General features: G+C 44.6%; 1 pseudogene across 1 annotated transcript; it reads right to left on the reverse strand.

The window, feature by feature from the left end:
• Positions 1-15,828: 15,828 nt before the first annotated feature.
• LOC148041409 (7-deoxyloganetin glucosyltransferase-like) lies at positions 15,829-18,539 on the reverse strand (annotated as a pseudogene). The gene is made up of 3 exons (XR_015692286.1): positions 18,400-18,539; positions 17,745-18,111; positions 15,829-17,380 (listed from the first exon to the last, which is right to left on the reverse strand). The product of XR_015692286.1 is annotated as a 7-deoxyloganetin glucosyltransferase-like (transcript).
• Between the last annotated feature and the right edge of the window lie 2,386 nt (positions 18,540-20,925).

The following is a 20,925-nucleotide window of genomic DNA, read 5'->3' on the forward strand; positions in this document are numbered from 1 at the left end:
GTCAATGGAGATGTATGGCAGTGAATGTACTTATGCATGAATGGCAGAGTTGATGGGCATGCAATGATGCTCCCGATCATGTTCAGTATGATCAAGATGTATTGATGTGGCAGATCAGGCCCCTTGATCTATGATCTATCCATGTAAGACATTGGTACTAAGGGACAGTCAGTGTTTTTATTCACGATCCTACAGGACTGTCACAAAGATCCCATTGCAAAAAATTCTGTCCTAAATTTAGGGCTGAATCCTATAGCTCACCTTGAAGAGGGCTTGATCCCCTCTAGTTTGAATAAAATATCTCCCCAATCAAAGCTACAGTGTGAAAGTTATGCCCATTTTTGTGCACTAGAGTCACTGTGGATAGGATACAGACCACTCCAGGACATGCACTCTAAACCCCTTACAGAAAATTCTGATCATTTTTTGTCATAAAGCTTCATAGCTCATCTTGAAGAGGCCGTCATCCCCTCTAACGTGAACCCAAAACCTCATCAATAGGAGTTTCCTACAAAGAGTTACACCCCTTTTACTGTCAACAGGTCCTGTGGACTGCACCCAGATGGCTGGCCAGAAAGGCAAAAGCAAGGCCCAAGAGGAACTCCAGAGGGATATTAGAGACTCCCAGACCTCCATGAATGAGGAACCAAGCTTAGCGCAAGATTACCATGGTGACGTATGGGAGGAAATGCCTGAAATGGACTCATATACCCTTCTCAATCACACCCTCTACCAATATGAGCTCTATCATATGAAACACCACAATGATATGGTCACCAACCCACCGCCAAATGATGTCCAAGTTTGATGAAGCAATCGAGCACATGTCTATCTCAAACTCAAAGACCCAAGAGACCTTGGAATACCTCACTGCTCTTATTGCTCAGTTAGCGACCGCTTCATCCCAAGAGAAGACCAATGACTCTAGACACCCTCCACATCAGAAACCGTCGCATGGCCCACAGGGTATACTTGGCACTAAGGAAATTTCCCCTTCTACCTATGAGCTCGGAGAATCCTCTCATATGCATGATGAGCCCCTATTGAATTCTCCCGTCCACCATGCCGGCAACATTCACTTGAGGCCTTCTCTCACCTGAGGTCGAATTTCACCCGCTCTACCTAGGAGCCCCCAGGCACCACATATGAATCAGCCCCATCAAGGACAATATGGTAAAAATGGCCAGTCTGGTAATCATGGACAGCATGGCTATAATGGACAACAACATGGGCTAAATGCACCACAAGGGATGTATGGATAGCAAGGCATCTATGGCCACCAGGGGATGCATGGACAGCAAGGATTTCATGGACAACATGGCCCCTATGATCTGCGTGACAAGGTCATCCTAACAAAGTACAATGGGAAATTCCCCTCACTAAGTGACCTAGAAGAATGGACATCCAAGTTGGAGTCCTACTTCAACATCTACCCCCGCATTGATGATCAAAAAATTCTTTTTTCTTCTCTCCATTTTGAAGGTTTTGCCCACACTTGGTGGCGCTATATCAATTGGGAGAATCAACAATTTATTAATTGGGAAGATTTCAAAATGCATATGGTCCAAGTTTTTGTCTCCCCTGTGGGAAAAGAATGGTTGGCAAGATGATGCTACACTCTTGACCAACGTAACCTCATTGTATGTGACTACACCTATCAGTTCATGAACTTGACCACGTGTGTGGAAAGAATTCGTGACAATGCTAAATTGCACAAGTACATCTATGGGTTGGAACCGAGTCTATCAGCTGATGTCATGGCCCAAAAACCCACTACACTGTTTGATGCAATCGAACTGGCTGAGAGATATGTAAGAAAGTACTATAAGAATGAGCATTTTCAGCAAGATGTTGGACCTCCCTGCATCCCTTCACGATCAGCCCCGTACGTAGGTGGTTTTTGAGGCACTTCTATGCCTAATAACAACCCCAAAGTACCCACTTACCCCGCCTTCCATACTATTAAAAAAAAAGGGCACTTTTGGGACAGCATCAGGCTCTACTGCTAAAAATAAACAGCCCAATGCATCACCTTCCCATGGATCTAGTAGTCGACGGTTCATCTCCCCAGATGTTGTGAAGGATCAAAAAGAAAAGGGTCTATGCTTTAAATGTGGAGATAAGTACACTTCTGATCATACCTCCAAATGCCCATATAAGACAGCTAAGGTCAAAGTTCATAGAATGTATGTCATGGAAGATTGGCACAATGAGGAGGATGACGTGGCCATTGACCAGACTGAGCCCACAAAGGATGTTGATCATGAGCAGTTCTATGACCTGGAGGATGGGTTTCCCTTTGAACCGGGCGGTGCTGCCTCACAGATGCTTGATTTAACATCCCACCCACCTCCCACTTCCCTTTGCTCGATCTCTTGGATGCTTGGATGGGTTCCCACAGCCCGAGTACCCTTCGCATTCAAGGCAGTATCAATGGGAAGCATGTTTTTATCCTTATGGATAGTGGAAGCACTCACAGTTTTGTCAATAAATCAGCCATTGATCGGTTGAGATATACCCCTATGGAATTACACCACTCCTTGAAGGTCCAAGTAGCAAATGGAGAAGAAGAAATTAGCACACATGTATGTCCCACAGTTCCCTTATGCCTGGCTGAAAATTATGTGGCACTGGTTGACCTAATTGCCCTAGATATGGGCCCCATTGATGTTGTCTTGGGATGTTATTAGTTGAAAAAATTGGGCAAAATTGCTATGGACTTCTCTCAGCTTTACATGGAGTTTATGATGCATGGACAGCCAATCCACCTAGAGGGAGGTCGAGATCATGCTAATTTTCAGCTCATTACAGCAAAGCAACTCAAACGGGAGTTTAAGAAATGCTCACAAATCTTTGTTTTGCAATTCAATAAGGACACTTCTGATCAGCCCTCCGCAGTATCTCATGACTCTGCCTTGTAGGCCTTGAGGAATACAATGACTTATTTCAGATGCCTACATCCCTCCCCCCCAAGAGACAAGTGGACCACCCACTTGACCTAGAGCCCCAATCCAAGCCAATGAACAAACCCCCCTATAGACTCTCCAAGTGTGAGCATGAAGAGGTTGCAAAGCAAATCAAGGAGTTGTTGGAGATGGGTTTTATTGAACCGAGTTCTTTCCCCTATGCATCCCTTGTCCTCTTAGTCAAAAAGAAAGATGGCTCATTTTGCATGTGCATTGACTACAGAGATTTGAACAAAATTACATTGAAGAACTGCTACCCCATCCCACGAATTGATGATTTGCTGGATGAGTTAAAAGGGGCATGCTTTTTCACTAATATTGACTTGCACTCTGGCTACCATCAAATTCGTACGCGGGTAGGAGATGAGGTCAAAATGGCCTTCAGGACTGATCATGGACTTTACCATTTTCTTGTGATGCCTTTTGGGTTGACTAACGCCCCTGTCACCTTTCAAAGCCTCATGAACAAAATCCTACAACCCTTTCTGTTGAAGTTCGTGCTTGTTTTCTTTGATGATATCCTCATTTACAGCAAGTCACCTATGGAGCACTTAACACATGTTTGGAGGGTGTTTGACATATTGAGAGAGCATCGAATCTTTGCTAAGGAGAGGAAATGCATATTCATGCAGACATCTGTGGAGTACTTGGGACACATTGTGAGCAAAAATGGTATACAGGTTAACCCGAAAAAGGTGCAATGTGTTAAAGATTGGCCCACTCCTTCCACCGCTACTTCTTTGCTGGCTTCCTTGGTCTCTCTTAATTCTATAGACACTTCATTAAGCATTATGCCACCATTGCAGCACCTTTGACTGATCGCTTGAAAAAAGAGTCATTCTTTTGGGATGCCACTACGGATCATAGCTTCAAATAGTTAAAGGATGTGCTTACTTAAGCCCCCATCCTTGTTTGCTCTGACTTCTCTAAGCTATTTACCATTCATTATGATGCCAGTGGCCGGGGTATTGGTGCAGTCTTGTTGCAAGAGCATGGTGTGGTTGCATTTGAAAGCCGCAAGCTTGATGAGAAGGAGATGCAAATGAATGTATATGACCAAGAGATGTTGGCCATCCTCATGCCATCAAGAAATGGTACCCTGGTTTGTATGGCAGCCGCTTCCAAGTAAAAAGTAATCACCGAGTCCTCCAATACATCTTGACTCAGTCTACTTTGACTCCTAAGTAAAGGAATGGGTGGCAACCTTACAGAACTATGACTTCGACATCTCACACACATGGGGAAAGGATAATATTGTGACTGATTCTCTCTCTCGAATGTGGGCATGTAGAGTGTCCTCTATCTCAGAATTGCACAGTGATTGGGTTGAAAAGCTCCGAGAGGCTTACTTGTTAGATGATCATTTCAACCACATATTTCATAAATTACAACATGGGGTTATGGCTGAAAACTCCCAATATCAGCTCAAGCATGGTCTTATTTGGTCCCATGGCAAGATTGTCATCCCACACACTTCCCCCTTTACGTAGAAGATCATGGAAGAAATGCATTCTTGCCCCACTGCCGGTCACTTGGGTGTTTTCAAAACATATGGCAGGATTGCCAAGAGCTTTCATTAGAAAGGCTTATGGAGGGAAGTCAAGGACTTTGTGGACCAAATGTGTTCCATGCCAATAAAAGAAGGATAGTACACTCATGCCTACTAGCCTCTTGCAGCCTCTCCCTATCCCTAAAGGAAAATGGACTCACATCACAATGGACTTTATCACTGGCCTTACTGTGACTAAGAAAGGGTGGAATAGTATCTATGTGGTAGTTGATCGCCTCATCAAAGCTACCCACTTTATCCCCACTAAGGTCCAATATATAGCCTCTCAGGTGACCACTCAATTTATGGAAAATGTCTTCAAGCTGCATGACTTACCACAAGTCATAGTAGATGATCGGGATGCAAAGTTATGAGCAACTTCTGGCACACAGTTTTCACCTCCATGGGGAAAAAGCTTGCTCCATCCATTGCATACCACCCCCAGACTGATGGCCAAACTAAGAGAGTGAACAAATGGCTTGAGACATATTTGAGGCACTTTTTCCATGATGTACATCACAATTAGGAAACGTGGCTTCACTTGGTTGAGTTTGCATATAATAACTCCACACACTCTAGCATTGGAGTTTCTCCTTTTGAGGCCTTATACGGGTATAAGGTTCCCCTTTCTACAGTCTTGTTTATTGATAAGATCAATCCTCATAGCCAAGCTGAATTGGATCGCATGCAAGCTTTATTTCAGCAATGCAAAATGAATCTTCAGAAGGCCCAAACACACATGAAACTCTATGCTAATGAAAAATGAAGGCATTTAGAATTCCAAGAGGGGGAATTGGTCCTTTTGAAAGTGTCTAAGTCTCGCTAGCACATCACTTCTATGGCCCATACCGAATCCTGAAGAGAGTTGGTGACTTAGCCTACTGCTTGGAACTCCCCCTTGCCACAAAAATCCACAATGTGTTTCATCTCAATCAGTTGAAACCCTTTGTAGGCTCCTTAGTGGACTATGTGGAAGAACTCCCCCTATAGATGAAGAGGGTATCACTCAATATGTCCCTGAATCAATCATTGGGCAGTGAGATAAGCACTTACGATCCCAATCCATCAACAAAGAATACCTCATCAAATGGAAAGGTCTACCTTTGGAAGAAGCCATTTGGCGCCCAACAACCATCCTCAATGAATTTCCCTACCTTCGTGAGCCGCAACGGCTGGAAGACTAGCTGGTCATGCCCCAAATTGCCCACTTTTTGCCCGCAAACTGCACACTATTTTAGAAAAGTTTTGTACTAACTCAACTCACATGCATGTGCATTTCACATAGGCTGAAAGTACTCGTCATAAGCTCCGTTTTGATATATGATATGCCCTATTTGGAGTAGCCTATCAAAAGTTATGACCAGTTTACTTCAGTAGACTGTATCTGGACTGTATGCTATCCATAGTCACTCCACACCTAATCTTCATTGTCAAAGGGCTCTAAGTAGTACTTTGCAACCATCCCTTAGGCCACCCATTACTCCCTTCTCTTTCTCCTTGTTTTTGAGAGCAAAAACCTTTTGAGTGGGGATGGATTGTAACAAGCGGGATACACACCTGCTAGGGTTTAGACACCTCGTCACACTGATCAAGGTATTTAAGGTGTAAGATTCCTAGATTAGGGCAATAAGTTATTATCAAGATCATACTCTTCACCTTCATCTCCAGCTTCCATGGCTTCCTCCTTCCTTCTCTCCTCTTTTCTCCCTTTTTCTCTTTTCTTCTAGTCTTCTTCCTTCTTTTTCTTGTCCTCTTTCTCTCTCCTCAGCTCTCTTTCTCTCTCCTCTCAGCTTCTTTCATTACACAATGCATATTAGTCATTAGAGTTAGTGCCTGTAGTATGGATGGTTCAAAAATACTAGATTTTAGACAAGCTTAGCCAATTTTTGATATTTTAGATATTATCTCTTATAAATATCCAAAAGTTCGAGACAACTTCTAGAATAAGATGACATACACTACAAGATATAGGTCTTATACCGACATTAAAAGAAACAAAAATACAAATAATAAAATTTTCCCTTGTCGTCACAAAAAACATCGCTATTGGTGATGCCATAGAACAATCGGTATTAGTGTCGCTATTAGCATCGGTATTGGCGTCGATAAATGCGACGGTGATATTGACGGCAATACCAATGTGGATAGTGACGGTTTGTGACAAAAATAACAAGGTCAATAACGGCACGAGCAGTAAAATTTGCAACGCTAATAGCAACGGTAACAGGAAAAAAAATTTGTGGCTGCCTTGCCACATATAGCAATGTGTGCTTTATTAGAGCCATACAAAATAGTTTCTGTACTGTTTACAATGCACTTGCAAACAAAAACAAAGTATACTGAAATCATAACATTCATACATGAAATAAATACATGATCGCATAATAAGCAATTGGTACAATCATGAAAAGATATCACTAATACATAGAAAATGTCTACATAGATCAGGTGACCAAAAAATGAAGGTGTGTGAGCTCCAGGGATCCAAGGGTGAGCTACATATCCTTGCCCTCCGAAAGCTCATCCCACAGCAAAGGAGCATCGAACGGACTCTGCAAAAAAAGAAACAATAACACATTAGTCCACCATACAATAATACATTCTAATTAAACATGGTAACTACGGACAAGAAAGATAAGTGACTTACAGGGCCGCCGCGTCTATACAATTGATCGATCAATGAAGTGAGACCGTGCCTCTCTGCATATCGAGTCTCAAGGCCGATCGGATCGAGATTTGTAATGGAGTGTTGCAAAGAAAACAAAATGCTAACTGTTAGAAACATGATTGTCAATACAAAGGATATTGTAAAAAAATAAACAAGCAAAACAAAAGAAAACCTTACAAAGTCCTCCAAATATGTCATGTGGCCGCCACTCCCAAGATGATGGACCTTGCTCCCCTCGAAATCTATCTACTGAGGCTGAAACCAGAAACTCCTCATGCAAGGATGCTACTATGTAGTCCTTGCTCCCCTCTGGCATGTTCTTTCAATGATCTAAGACATTGTGCCAAAAAAATTATTGGCACAACTCTCTCATGCGAGCCATCACCCTCCTCCCCTCATCATTCATGATGATGGCTCCTAACCTATCATCGACTAGATATCCATATCCCCTTGTTGTCTACCTAAGATGGGTCCTCTCCCATCTGCGTCCATGCTCCTAGGCATATCCAGGAGACACCTGTACATCCAGTGTACCAAATGGGATAATATCTCTCGGAGTGGCATCCATAGGGGTGCCACCTGTTGAAGGTTGAGCAAAAACCAGAGTAACTGGAGTAGATGTCCCCACAGGTGTGACAAATCCTGGAGGCGACACAACTCTAGCTGAACGACGAGATGGAGACACCGCGTATGTGCCTCCATAGCATCCACCTAAGCTTGAGCCACGCTCCCTAGAATAGCCACGAGAGCGAGGAGTTGCACATGTATCCTGTGTCGATCGCGGGCTCATTGCATTTGTATCTCTGCAGCATCCACTGACCCCAAAGCACTTCCTCTCTCTGGCCCAAGTCTGGAGCGTCGAGCTCGTTTGCTTGAAGCTGAATCATCCGATTGCGCTGAAGTAGATCTAGCAAAGTGCCTTGACAAAGAGCGAGACAGCTCCTGGTCTGCCATATCTCTGAATCTCACAATCTGGTCTGGAGACATGCGTGTGAAGATATGCTGTAACTCCTCATCGCTCATCCCTCGACTCATCCTAAAAATGTCACTTACACAAATAAAAAATGATGTTAAAATAATCAATTTAAATCATACAAAGCACAGTAATATGAATCCTAAAAAAAGATCTCACTTAAAATGTATATCTTATGTGCCCTTATAAGCAATTGGTCAACAAATTGAGTAAGTGGATGCTCCAAGTATGAAGTATCGTATGGTCCCATGTCAATCTCCTGACACAACTCCGTATACACTAGAAGGTCGATAGACATATCACCACAAAAGGATGAGTCCATCTCGTTCTCAAAGAATTCTTGGACTCTTGTATTTTCATCATTGTTAGCTGATGCTGGCTCCAAGCTTTCGGTTACCTCCACCCCTTGCAATATCGACCCCTCTATTTGCATATTATCTTCATCTATACCCAAAACATTGCTTTGATCATATACTCTTGCACTTCGAGAAGTTGAAGGTATAACATACCACCATCGAGGTTTTCGGGGGTTTGAATAGAAGATTACATGTTCACAAACACGTACAAGAGAGTTTAAACCATTGTGACATAAACCATGTCGTAATACAATTAATGAATAAATGAGTCCATGCACATGTTCACAATGGGCTGACAACACAAAGGTATCGCGCAAATCCGTCCAGGTTTTTTCAAAATCTATTTCGAGAAATCCAGATGGACCTCGTTGAATTGTTGCTCCAACTCCTCCAAGTACCACTTTGAACCACTACACATCGAATAGTATCATAAAGAAGCTACGGTAATCCATCGTAACAATACTTTGCAAGTTCCCAAAATACTCCATCTCATCCACAACCTGTTTGGATCTGTTGCTCGTCGCCAGCTCTCTTACTCGAACCTTGCCATGATACTACAGTCCATTATGGAGCGCATTTTGTCAATACACTCCATGTGAAAATGCCATCCGTGCGACCACGCTATACTATATATTTTGTAATGTACATTGAAACACTCAAATTAGATGTCGCATATAAAATTTAGATACGAAAAATCCTAAACACCTCATCACCTTTGGACTACATCCCCTCAAGAATTCCCACTTCTCCATTGAGACTTCTGTTCCTTCGCAAGACGCTGTGGTCAAAGCTCCATGCAACCATCTTGTTGACATGAACCGCGGCATCTCCTCTATACCCTTGAGATATCGAATCGATCGATGACATGTACTACGTTGGAATTCAGCTCACGCTTCCTCTCGATCTTGCCTAGCGATCTGCTTCTTGGCGAGCCACGTCTCCATAGAGGCATGGTGCAACATACAAAAGCCATTTATTTTCTCCTCCATTGAGGCATTCATTCTTTTTTCTATCCCATTTCCAACCACCACATCTCCAATTAGTCTATCATCGTCCTTCAGCGACCATCGCATTTCGTTGTCTGGATCCACCATTGGTAGCCATTGTGAAATATGCACTAGCGCCTCAAACACCAACCAGCCTTCAGCCATGGCACCTTTTGAGCGCTCGTTGTCGCACAAAGCCTTTCAGGGTTTTCATGAAGCACTCTGAGAAGAACATCCATCGCATATGGACAGGTCCAGCAATCTCCACTTCATCTACAAGATGCACAAGAAGATGGATTTGTATCGTGAATATGCTGGTGGGCAGATATTTCTCAAAGAGATAGACTGTCTCCACTGCTCCCCGCCTCGCGGATTCAATAGAGGACATCTTAATCTTCTTCTATGAGATCCGTTGCACCAAAGTCAACAACCTATAAATGGCCTCGCGTATTTCTAGAGTAAGACATCCTGCGATCGCGATCAGTAGTACAAACTGCCACAAATGAGAAAGTATTATGAATAATGGCTACACTCAAAATAACAAAATACGCACGCCAATTACAATCCATTCATAGTACAAATCTGACATATCTTATGTCAGTCATGGGATTTTAGCCCTGATAATTAGTCGTCTTTAGAAAATGTAGACCTGAGAGAATGCATCATACCCGTCGGAGTGCAGATAGACTTGACTACTTGCTTCACAATGCGCCAAAGCACCTCCATCTTACCTATCTCATTCAAATCCATTCGTGTCCTTATAGTGTCTCTCTTTCCTGTGATGTGGTCCCATAGCAAGCTGTCCACATTCTTGAAAATATGCATGGGATTCAACAAGTGGTTGACCTATAAGTGGGTCCAATATGGCAACTCATAGAAAACTAAGAACCGCTGTATTTCGTTTGGATGTGATTCCGTATGGACCATTTTCAACTCGTACAAGCTTAGGGCGTTCATACGTGTTGGAGGTCGTCCAAGAAGAGCTTCCCTGAGTTCATGATCCTCTAGCAAGAAAGCAACATATCCTTGATATACCATCTTCTTCATGGTTCGTAACCTTTGGGAGTCTAACTGTGGCTCGCATAATGGACATGCATAATAACCTGAGGTAACCAAACCTATTCCAACACCACGACCTAGTGAATACAAGCTTGAACGAGATAAAATATAGATATTACCAACGAGAATGGAGGCTTGTTCACCTGAGCACTCTCCAAATTCCAAAAAGTCATGCATCGTCCACATGAGAATGGCTCGAATATTGGCTGACCACCGACCATCGCACCTACTCATATCTTGCACGGTGACCCCCTCCTCCCACAAAATCTTAAGCTCATCGACTAATGGACGAAGATACATGTCTATATTTTTGACTTTGTAGCTGTCGGGGACGAGTAAGCTAAGGATGAGATGTCCTTTCTTCGTAGAAAGACATGGAGGGATATTGTAATTGACAAGGACTATAGGCCACACACTGTTAGAAGTTGAGCACAGATCGAATGGGTTCACGCCATCCATTGCAAGACCGAGCCGAAGATTACTTGGCTCTCGGACAAAGCTTGGGAAGGTAGGGTCAATGTGACTCCATGCGCATGAATCCACTGATATTCATTGAACTCCATCCGTGGACCTATTCTCCGCATGCCATGTTGTCAAGCTCGCCATGCGGGACATACAAAACATGTGGTTTACGTAGGGGATAAGCGGAAAGTGTTTGAGAACTTTTTGAGGGATGGTTTGTCCTTGCAAGTCCTGTCGATACATGTGAGCACCACACTTTGGACACGTCTCCATAGTCTCGTATTCTCCTCGAAACAGTATGCAATTGTTGATACATACATGGATGTTGTTGTAGTCCATGGCAAGGTTTTGTAAAACATGTTGTGCATCATCACGAGACTTAGGCATGGTACTTACAAGTGGTAATATATGATATTTTAATAACCTTAAAAAAATCATAAACACCTTGAAAAAATATAAATGTTTTTAATAATAGTGCAAAAAAAAATCAACGAATCGTATGTACAAGGTACCTGAACAACTCGGTCACACTTGTATCGCTCCACCCATATTTTGCTTACACACTTAAGAGTGCAAGCAGTGTCTTCAGGTGAGATACTCGGCATCCATCATATAATGATATGGATGCTTCCTCTCTAAGTGGATCAGAAGTTTCGACATCCATGGGAATCAATGCATCGATCATTGTCTCCATCTCAGGCTCCAAGATTGTAGGTAAGTCTAGAAGGTTGCTTGTCTCCTCTGGCATTGACGGTATAGATTGGCCTTGCAAGTGGTGGATTGGCTCATGCACTCTATCCATTACACGCCCACAAACTCTTCTAATTGGCGGCAAAGGATGCACTCCTCCTTGGGATGAGACATCACCTCCCTGGATAGAAAATTTGCCAACGAGACCCAATCTTATTGTATATGGTATTCAATCAGCTTGCGAGTACAATGCATGATTGATATTAACTTTTCTTACCGTTTGCTGAAAATCCGCAATCGCCTAATCAATGATCTCAGATTGAAACTTGCCAAATCGTCGTACATGTTCTATAGACAATCGGTGTTTTCGTCTAATTGTCAGCTTGTATTGAGAGCAAGGACATGGGACATGCTGATTAAGATATGCCTCGCGATCTTGAACAATAGGACCTTCATCGTTTTCCATTTTGTCTACGTTACAACAAACAATTTGTTTTTGTTATCATTCTTTTTTTTTTTTAATTGTTATCCTCTCTTTCCAACTCTCTCTTTTTCTACGACCACGACTATGACTGTGACCATGACCACGACCACAACCACGACCATGACCATGACCACGGCTACGACTATGACTACGACCACCACCACCACCACTACGACCACCACCACGACTATAACTACGACCACGACTACGACTACGACCACGACTACGAATACGACTATGACCATGACCACAACCATGACTATGACTACGACCACGACCACGATCACGACCACGACTATGACTACGATGACCACGACCATGACTACGACCACGACCACGACTACGACGACCATGACTATGGGTAGGTTACACTCACTAAGAATAGGATTGGCGATTCACCTCATCTTCTCTCCATTATCAATAGAATTCACCTTTACCATTTACAACTCACCCATCTTCTCTCTATACTATTGCACACTACAATCTCTTTGAGGGCATGAGATTGGGATCTCCAGAGATACCAAAGCATAATCTCTAGCTTGATGGTTGCATATATACTACTACTCATGGAATAAACCTTAAAATAGTTATTATCCTCAAATATATGCTTGTTAGAGCATAAATTTGTTCTTAAGACTATTCTAAGGAAGAAAGAGGGTTAATGATAAAAGAGTGTCATTCCTTGCAAGTGATTTTATATTATATTTATTAATTAAAATTGATAGTTGAAGATGAGTTTTCTAAGAAATCTTGTGGTGATGTTGTTTTAGTTTTGCGAAGCATATATATGAATGATGTTGTTTTAGTTTTTTGTATTTGTTTTTTTAAGAAGAGATTTTTTTGTATGGAATATCCAAAGTTATTTTTGGAACACGTTATGAAAAATGAATGTTTTTCATACTAATAGGCTGATTGCATTCGTTGTATATTTGCGTGGTGGAAGTTAGGACAAGCCCCATGTATGAGAGGTCTCTTTGCAAGAAGAACATTGTGCTAGGAGGCACAAGTATGCTAGGGCTCTCTAGCCATATATCCCTTAGGTTTGTTGAGGATTGGCCTATCCCTTAGGTTTGTTGAGGATCGGCCTAACCCCTATGAGCCTAGGATGAGCTTATTGTAAGGTCCTATTTACTTTTCTCTCTTTCTCTCCCTCTCTCATTTCCTCTCCCTCCCTCACCCTGACCCTCTCTTTCTCTCTTTCCCTATTAGGTTTAATGATTTTTCTCTCTCCTCCCTCTCTAATATTTCTTTTTCTCTCTCCTCTCCATCTCTCATTTCCCTTTCTCTCTTTCTCTCTCTCATTTCCTCTCCCTCTCTCACCTTCACCCTTTCTTTCTCTCTTTCTCTATTAGGTTTAATGATTTTTATTATTTTTTTCTATTTTTCTCTCTCCTCTCCCTCTCTCATTTTTTCTCTCTCCTCTCCCTCTGTCATTTCCCTTTCTCTCTTTCTCCCCCTCTCTCATTTCCTCTCCTTCCCTCACTCTGACCCTCTCTTTCTCTCTTTCCCTATTAGGTTTAATGATTTTTCTCTCTTTTTCTCTCTCCTCTCTCTCTCATTTCCTTTTCTTTCTTCCTCTCCCTCTCTCATTTCCTCTCCCTTCCTCACCCACACCCTCTCTTTCTCTCTTTTCCTATTATGTTTAACATCTTCTCTCTTTTTCTCTCTCCTCTCATTCTCTCTTTTTTCCTCTCTCTTATCCCTCTCTCGTTTCCTTTTGCTCTTTTCCTCTTCTTCTCTCATTTCTTCTCCCTCCCTCTCCCTCTCTCATTTCCCTATTATGTTTTCGTCTCCCCCCCTCTCCCTTTCCCTCTCCCTCTCTCATTTTCCTATTATGTTTAATGTCTCCCTCCCTCTCTCTCTCTCATTTCCTCTCCCTCCCCCTCTCTTTCTCTCTCCCTCCCTCTTCCTTTTCCATTTTCTCTCCCTCTCCCTCTCCCTCTCTTATTTCCTCCCTCTTTCTCTCTTTAATTTCCCTCTCTTTCTATCTCTCTCTCCCTCCCTCTCCCTCTCTTATTTCCTCACTTTTCCTCTCCCTCTCTCTCATTTCCTCTCCCTCTCTCAATATACACAAATTATATAAAAAATAAATAAAAAAGAGAGAGAATACACTCTCCCTCCCTCTCGTTCTCTCATTTCATCCCCCTCCCTCTTCAATTTCCTCCCTCTCCCTCTCCCTCTCTTTCTCTCTCTCTCCCTCTCTCTCATTTCCTCCCTCCCTCTCTCTCTCTTATTTCCTCCCTCTCTCTCTCTTTTTGTCTCTCTCTCTCCCTCTCTTTCTCTCTTATTCCCTCTCCCTCCCTCTCCCTCTCTTTCTCTTTCTCTTTCTCTCCCTCCCTCTCCCTCTCTCATTTCCTCCCCCTCCCTCTCCCTCTCTTTCTCTTTCTCTCCCCCTCTCTTTCTCTTTCTCTCCCTCCCTCTCCCTCTCCGTCTCCCTCTCTTTCTCTCTCATTTCCTCTCCCTCTCTCAAAATACACAAATTAAACCCTAAACAAGTAAAAGAGAGAGAGAACAGACTCACCGTAAAGATTTGCAAGAGGGTTTGGCGGCTCCTCCTCTCCTTCGCGAACTGCGGCAGCGATGGCGGTGACAAGCCTTCTTCCCCTCCCTCTCTCACCCTCTATGCAAAACAGTTGCTCTCTCTCTCAGTCTCCCTTTTTGCATAGAGGGTGTCCTAGTATTTTATCCCCCTTTCGGAGCAAATGAAAGACTTCAGACTAGGTATCCTAGTATTTTACCCCCCTTTCATAGCAAATGGAAGTATTAGATTGGTGGTGTGAGCAGTATAGAGAAAGATATTATGTTATACACGTTTTTGTCTATGAGAGATTTATCTTCTCATAATGCAAAAATAAATTGGCAAGCTTCACCTCTATGAGTATTCTTCTACATCTTCTATTTCTTTGAGCTCCTTCTTTTCCCTTTACTCCTCTCCTTGAATCTCCTTTCACCCTATTGTCTCTTATCCCCGTGATAGACTTTCGATCCCAAATGCTCTGATAGTGTTGGGGCGTAATTTTTTCTCACTCATATCCAATAGATCCATTATATAGTTTCAAAAATAAATTTATGGCCCATAGGCTTAGGCTTTAGTAGAGAGACTACAATCATAATAACCAAATTGGCACATGTGCACGTACGACCATTAATAGATTTGCATAATAGAAACACCCAAAAAACAAAAATATCTCTACATATCAAAACACACTCGTACAATGTATAGATAATTTATCTACATGTCTATCTCATAATCTTCACATATTGGCCACATAAGACACACTGGATAAATAAATTATCATAACACTTTGCACCTCACATGGAAGTTATACTTTTGCACCTTATAGATTACTAAATCGTTAAAAACACTTCAAAGTAGGTTACGCATATTGTTACTTTGAAACTGCCTTTTACAACGATGCTACTAAGTGTATGCTCGTGCCATGATGCACGTGAGTATGCATATAACCATAAGCATGCATGTGCGCATCTCTTAATGTGGAGAAAATGAGCGGGGTTAAAGTGGTTTATTCTACTAAGACTAAGACAAAAACAAACGCTGAAATATTTACGGTCGTACCAAGTTTCCACTCAAATCTTTATAATTATAATCTTATATATATTCGGGGAAGCGGGCCTCTCGAGGGTACAAGTCTAAATCTCGATTCTGGATCTATCAGTCGAGGAGTAAACAGGACAAACATTGTCTAAAGGCGAGTGTTGAGTGAGGCCGGATACACACCGGGCTATGGACGGACACAGGGTGGAAAAAGAGGCGTCCGCTACCCTACGTGTCAAAAGGCATTGTCTAAAGGCGAGTGTTGAGTGAGGCCAGATACACATCGGGCTGTGGATGGACGCAGGGTGGAAAAAGAGGCATCCGCTTCCCTACGTGTCAAAAGGCCATTAGGGTTGTTTTTTTGCGGGTGGCGGACATTTTTGGGCGGGGGATCTTCCCCGCTCCAAAATTCGGGCACGCCCAATGTACAAGACGATAACACCTTTCTCCAAAAAGTGGCCCATGGGACTAATAATAATTGAACCCCCACCAACCCCTTCACAACTCTCATTCATTACCAATGGGCCAACCTTCTTTTCATGATATTCTTGGGTGCAATTTAGTGCCTAAACAAAGTAATGGACAACTTGCACCTCCTGTCCCCATCCATAGCCCGGTGTGTAACCGGCCTGGGTCGAGAGAGAGAGAGAGAGAGAGAGAGAGAGAAAGAGAGAGGATAAGGTTACAGCATAGGTACTGGAGGGGGTTGTGACAGAGCTCGGACGAGGTCGGCTCAGTTGCGGGAGGAGGTGGGGGACGTCGTCCAATCGACGGCCTGCTGGGCTGCCTTCTTCCAGGTGGCTGCCGAGGCCTTGAGGTGGCCGGACTCGGTCGTGAGCGCCCTCACCTTGGCCTCCACCTGCTCTCTACGGATCAGCCCGTCTGCGCCCGCCTCGAAGTCCAGGCCCACCCCCCAGGCGTCCACGCAGCACCGGTTGTTCAGCGTCTGGTCTGCGAAGTAGGGCCAGCCCAGCATGGGCACATCCGCGGAGAGGCTCTCCAGGGTGGAGTTCCGCCGCAGTGCGTGAGGAAGCCGCCCACGGCTCGGTGTGTGAGGACCTGCATCTGCGGGGCCCACGGCACGAAGCACGCCTGCCCCTTCATCCTTTCGAGATAGCCCTCCGGGAAGATGGAACCCTCACCGTGCATCAGGTCGGCCCGGATGACCCACAGCAGCGGCCGCCCGCTCGCCTCTAGCCCCAGCACCAGCTCGCCGAACTGCCGAGCTGTCAGGACCGCGAGGCTGCCGAAGGACACGTACAGCACCGACTCCTCCTCCTGCTCGTCCAGCCACTCCACGCACGCCTCTTCCGCCGGCCGCAGCGCCGCCGTCTGGTAGGCCCGGTCGACGTGGCCCGCGAAGAAGGATGCCGACAGCAGTGGGCCCACCATCCACGTGTCGTCCCGCTCCTTGGCCCGTAGCGCCTCTATGGAGGCTGCCTCCAGAGCGTCGAAGGTATTGAGGGCCACCCACGTCGCCGAGTGGATACGGCGGCACGGCTGCTGAAACACTTCGAACATGAAGTCCTCGTCGTCGAACGGCTGCAGCAACGTGTTGAGCTCCCGCAGCTGCAGCGCGGGCACGCCCGGAAGCCAATCTATCAGCCGAGAGTTCGAATCCCGAGATGCTCCTGCAGCCATGTTGGCATAGCATCAGTAAAGGAAAGCAGGGCAGCCATTCTCGCATACTATTTCCATCACTACAAGCAGTACATATCAACAGGCACGCAATATACATCCGTCAACCGTCCGCTGTTTTCAGTACCTTAGGCCGTAAGTTGCAGACGTTTTTATAAACCTTCTGCATCAGTCTACTTTTTCTACGTGCCATGTGCATAATCGGTAGCATGCAGTGTACATATGGCGCCGCTGATAACATCATCAGTCAGCATTCACGCTACGGACGTTTTATTCACTTCCGTATGAAGCAGCTGCAAATAACATCATATTGCGAACCTTTTACGCACACCGTGCATCAGAATGAAATCACTCTACCTTCAGCGGGCCTGCGGCCTTGCTTGACAGCCATCATCGACGCCAGGTCCCCGCCGAGGCAGTCCAAAACGCCATCCTTCTGAGCCGGAACTTGTTCGCCACATCCTGCGTGAAGTACAGATACAGGTCGGATATCATCCAAGTAAGCGGAACCGCATCAGCACTCTGATCTGATCTGTCCTGATCCCCGCGCAGAAGCCTCTCTACCAGCTTATCCAACGCAGGCCGAAGGCTGAAGAACGACTTGCAGAACTCCACCACCGTGTCCTGCCCAAGGCAGATGAAGGGTGCTATTACTGCTACTGAAAGTATCAATCGATCATGTACAGCTACAGAGCTACTTGCACAAACGCTGCAGATCCCAGAATATTAGGTACCTTTCTCTAACTATTAATGGGATACTGGGCGTACGCAAAGCTCAGAGGCGGATAGGTACTGGGTGATGGTATAAAATTGGTACTTAAAGCTGGAAGCGGAAGAGAGTACTACTGCACTATCGTAGAACGGGGCCCGGAATGCTGCCCCAGCTATGCTTCAGGATTCATGGGCTTCTCCTTTTGCCGCGGTTTTATAAAGATCTGGCAGACCGACTCCTTCGTGTTTTCTTCTCTGATTTCGCCGTCCAACCAGCCAGGAAACCACCACCATCAATCACCCTCTACTTCCACTTGAACTCGTGGCCTGAAGAGGCAGCTGTATCCCCGGCGTGCTACGATTGTCTTCCATGTCTACTTGAACCCGTAGGCTATCGACATTAACAATAAATATCTCCGGCGTGCTACGATTGTCTTCCATGTCTACTTGAACCCGTAGGCAATGAGATTAACAATAAATCTCTCCTTCACTTATAAGCTATAAGACTGGTGAGGCAAATTTTTTGCCATTTCATCATGTGCCAGGGCCCAGCAGCCCTCTATTAGCTTTAGACAAAAGCCCATCTGTCGATTTAGTCAGGTACTCGACAAGAGGTTAGACACGCGCAAACTCCATGGATGAACGTGGCGCAGATCAGAGAAGCTCTTCCGCGAAGAGAGAGACCGTGATGCGAGCAAGGACGGAGAACTCCATTGAGTCGTCCACTGGAAACGGACACGGATAAGCTCGAGGTCAAAGCTACGACGCCCACCACACCTTTAAACTTTAAACATAAATTACTGTGGAAACCCATTATTGTTGGAAATTGGGGCTCTCTGCTCGAAATGTCAACAGCTTTGGAAATTGGAAGCCCATTATTGTCGGAGGTCCAAATGTCAACAGATAATGGAAAATGACGTCTGTCGAAACACTTTACATGTGCGAATTAATTATGACAGTTATAGAGTAGAGATTTTTTTATTTGGGTGAGAACTTAGAAGGCTGTAACATTCAATGAAGATAGAAATATTTACATCATGTGAGCAACCTAAAATATGGCTTTGAGATGTATCAAAAAGAAGCACAAAGAACTTGCAATCATTCCTTATATAGAAAATTTTATAAAAATATAGAAATTTCATTTATATTTCCTATATATGCATCCACATAACTAGGGAATCAAATTCCCCACATCTACTAGTAGGGAATTACGCATTAAAAGATAGACTTTTCTATATTCTTTCAAATTTCAGATAACTAGGGAATCAAATTCCCCACATCTACTAGTAGGGAATTACGCATTAAAAGATAGACTTTTCTATATTCTTTCAAATTTCCCTATATAAGAGGATAGGACAATGTGATTCCCCACTTCTAATAGTAGGGAATTATAGATCACTATAGTGAATTTCTATGTTCTCTCAAAATTCTCTACATGGGGGGGGGGGGGGGGGGTGTTGGACGCGTGGCACCCGCCCCCACCTCTCCTTAACTAATAGTATAGATATATCTATTTGCATACGCTTTTGAGCATGAGTGTGCTTCTATATATACCAAGTATATGTGTGTATCTATGTGTATGCCCGTATAAACATGTTAATGTGTGTCTGTGTTTGTATATATGCGTGTTAATGTGACTGAGTGCTAGTGTACGCCCTAGTGCTTGCATGTGTGTGATGTGTGTAAAAATAGGCGAACAGGGGCATACATAGCCCATCTAAAAAGGCCTTTAGAAGGCATCTTCGTGAAATACACGTGCGGAGAAGGTGGCTGGGCCCCGAGACGATCGGTCTTCGTCTGTGCCGCCTGTTGCTAATCACAATTCGAAGAAGGTGCATGCGATTGCTAGTAGCTACGATTTTCCAAACGACTTGCTACTACGAAGCTTCCTGCTTCCTGTATTGTTTCTGGCACAAACAGCCCACACTCTCCCCCCTCTTGCAGATATCATGACTGCGAGAATAGGCCTCTCACTACTGCTCATCACTGGCTCACGATCTAACCAAGGTGAATCAACAAACATCTTCTGCCAGATTCAGCAAGGCAGGCCACGCTCCTGCCTTCATCGATCACGCTCCCAATTGCTCCTACAGAGATCCTGCACTTCATCTCTTGCTGCCCAAAACTAACCAAGACATCCAAAGCAAGCATCCTCTCCTCTCTACCCACATTTCATCAGGCTGATCAGGTGCCAACAATAAGCGTGTTCTTTGTTTTCCATGTGGTGATCATGACATACGTCAGCAATTGTCTTCCTTGTTGTCCACGCCATGCCTTTGGAAGGCATCTTCGAGGAATACACGTGCGGAGAAGGTGGCGGGGCCCCGAGACGACCGGAGGCGCGGCGGGATCTGGAGGGGGCCGCCTGCTTGTTGAGCTAGAAGCTATGAAGGGGCGGCCATGCTAAAGATCGGGAGGGAGAGCGAGCAGAATCGAAGCAGATGATCGTCGCACCTGCTCTATATATAGTGCTGGCTCGAGGTGGAGGGTCATCGGCCGAGGGACGCAGCTCAAGGATGTGGAGGCTCGAGATGATTATCAGGTCGCTGGGCAGTTCGAGGTGGACTCTGGAGGGTCGTTGGCCGAGGGACACAGTTTGAGGAGGCGGGGGCACAGGTCGACACGGGAGCTCAGCACCCTTTTCGCAGCAAGGGGGTGCCGGACGCGTGGCACCCCCGCGATAAGTGAAGGGGAGGTCGGGGGCTGCCACGTGGCAGCAGCCCCCGACCTCAGCAACCCCCGACCTCCTCTTAACTAATAGTAAGGATTATATGTATATATGGAGAATTGCCTACATTCTCTCAAAACTCTCTATATAGGAGAATAT

This window comes from Lygodium microphyllum, chromosome 1 (assembly GCF_053477565.2).
Source record: "Lygodium microphyllum isolate KBCC chromosome 1, Lygodium_microphyllum_v1.1.10, whole genome shotgun sequence".
Taxonomy (NCBI): domain Eukaryota; kingdom Viridiplantae; phylum Streptophyta; class Polypodiopsida; order Schizaeales; family Lygodiaceae; genus Lygodium; species Lygodium microphyllum.